Source organism: Polypterus senegalus, chromosome 10 (assembly GCF_016835505.1).
Source record: "Polypterus senegalus isolate Bchr_013 chromosome 10, ASM1683550v1, whole genome shotgun sequence".
Classification (NCBI taxonomy): domain Eukaryota; kingdom Metazoa; phylum Chordata; class Cladistia; order Polypteriformes; family Polypteridae; genus Polypterus; species Polypterus senegalus.
The window spans coordinates 53,662,824-53,665,274 of NC_053163.1; the positions used below are offsets into that span (position 1 = coordinate 53,662,824).

The 2,451-nt window shown below is 37.1% G+C and overlaps 1 long non-coding RNA gene across 1 annotated transcript; it reads left to right on the top strand.

Moving 5' to 3' along the window:
* Positions 1-265: 265 nt before the first annotated feature.
* LOC120536228 lies at positions 266-1,265 on the top strand. Its single transcript, XR_005635072.1, has 3 exons — positions 266-326; positions 821-921; positions 1,175-1,265. It is a non-coding gene; the product is annotated as an uncharacterized LOC120536228 (long non-coding RNA).
* The last annotated feature ends 1,186 nt before the right edge of the window (positions 1,266-2,451 follow it).

The following is a 2,451-nucleotide window of genomic DNA, read 5'->3' on the forward strand; positions in this document are numbered from 1 at the left end:
TAACCCTGCTGTTTGACCTGCGCGATCAGTACAAAAAAGCAGAACCTGCCTCTTCAGCCGTGCACATTTTCAGGATGGAGACTATGGAGGATTTTGAGGCAGAGGAGCAACACCTCTGTGATGCACAAGCTTTTGATACCCTGGTAGGTTTTACAAGTCTGAAAATAATGGAGTCTTGCATAACAAAATACGATACAGTGCAACACTGTTCGGTTCCTCTGAGGAGTGTCAGTCAACTTTATAATGGACTTATTCCAACAGGTGCTGCAAATTGTACGTATCGGAGGGAAGAACACCAAGGACTGTGTCCACAAAGTCCTTGACCGGTATGTTTCTACATACAGTATGAATTGTGGGTGGGTGGGTGCTCTGCTTGAACTTTTTTATTCTGGGTGTGGACCAGCCTACATGTTTTCATTTGCCTTTTTTCTTGCTTAACCCTTGTGTGCCCCTTGATAAATTTTTTGCATTTCAGTTTTTTATGAAATTTTGAATCTTGGATCTAATAATAGGACTATAATATACTGTAGAAGAAAAAGTTCCATCTTTTACCCTGTAGACATTTTTTGCACCATTGACTCCCATTATAACATCAATTTCTGTTTGCATAAAACAATGTCTGAGTATGTCATAATAGATAAAAATTAAGTGAAATTATAAATTCACAACACATTGTGGTCTTATAGACCAGCACCAGCTGTTCTGAAAAGAGGGGGCCAACCTAGGATACACTGATCACACGTCACAAAGCCTTTATACTACATTGATGTTGTTCCTATGTATATCATTCACATTGATTTATAAATGTCTTTTTTTTTAGGCTCTTCAGTAATGCCCTGATGGTGAGGTTTAATATGAAGGGGAAGGGAGAAAAGGGCAAGAAACCTTTGGAGAACACAAAGGTTTATAGAGCAATACAAGGTAAGGCCATATTTCATGTTGGCTAAGACTAGAACATTAGCCCTTGCCAACCTGTAATAATTTGATTTATAACTTGATTTCCACCTAATGTCTACTAGCTGTGACTATCTTTAACATTTGCAGACATGCTTTTGTATTAATCCAGTATTGGTAGTGGATGCATAGGCAACCTATTTTTGCTTTCAAATATGGGGACTTGGTGTATGACTGCACCTTCATAATTCTAATCACTTGTCTTTTTCTACTCGTGCAGATGGAGTCATGAAATTTGACCCGGCAGCCACAGAGGGCTTTATAAGGATGTGTGCTTCAGAGCATTTAAAGCATGCACCACAAAGATGTGGAGGTCGAATGGACACACTCATCTCTCAACTCTCATCGATCATGACTGATTAACTTTTTATTTAATTATTTTTTTTTTGTATTCAATATAGTGGATGGAATTAATAAAAATGGAAAGAAATGTGTGATGAGTGAATTGTGTTTTTTTTTCTTATTTGAATAAGAATATGATGACTGGACAAACAAAATGCATATAAAAGTGTAAAGCATTTCCAGTTCAAATCAGCTGCTGAGCCAAACGAAGCTACAGGAAAATAAACTGGTACAGTAAACAGGTCCTCCACCTTCTGGAACTACATTATGCCACCTTCTGAAATGGAACTACAGTGTACAGAGAATAAAAACAGTAGACCTGTAAAAACAATGTCTTAAATGAGTTTAAATATGTTTAAATTTTATGTCGAGATAACATTATTATTAGAATTAGCATAACAACATGCTATGCTAATTCTAATCCAAACATCCACATTTGGACCTCACAACGACCTCATTTCGACTAGAATTAGCCCTTATCTGGAGGTTCTGGGGACGTCAATACTTGACGTTCGGAAGACGTCGAAAAAAAGACGTCATCTGGCGTCACTATCTGCACCTTCAGAGGACCAAAATGGTACGTGCAAAAATGACGTAGAAAAGACGTCGCTTCAACGTGTCTCTGCGCAGGTTACTTTTAAAATTTCTTTTAGTGATTTTTTATTTTTTTATCTCCACATGCAATTTCTTGTATTAGGAATTTGTCAGTTTTCACATACCGTAACTTACTCTTCATAGAGTTTTTTTAAAGGGGGACTAGAGTTGTTGCACACCCCTAACCTCTAACAAGAATGCACTTATTGGCCAGCTACTTTGAAACTGCCTCTTTGTCAGTTTTATCAAAGGCAGCACTACTTAAGGAGCCTAAAGAGATCCTTCTCTCTTTTTCCCATGTTATATGTCTCATTCCATTTGAACAGCTTTCTGTTGTTTGAATTGTAAATCATTCATGTGAGGCCAGTTTAAGACACCCACGGATTAGAGTTCTTGTATGCATTTGTCATTTCACACTTACATTTGTAATGGGTAAAATCAAATATGCTTATTGATGTTGCATGCAACTCTACAAACATCTTAAATGTGCACTTTTGGGATTAAGTGTAAATTTAATCAGAAATATTTTTTGAGCAAGGATCAAGTCCCTGTACGTCAAAA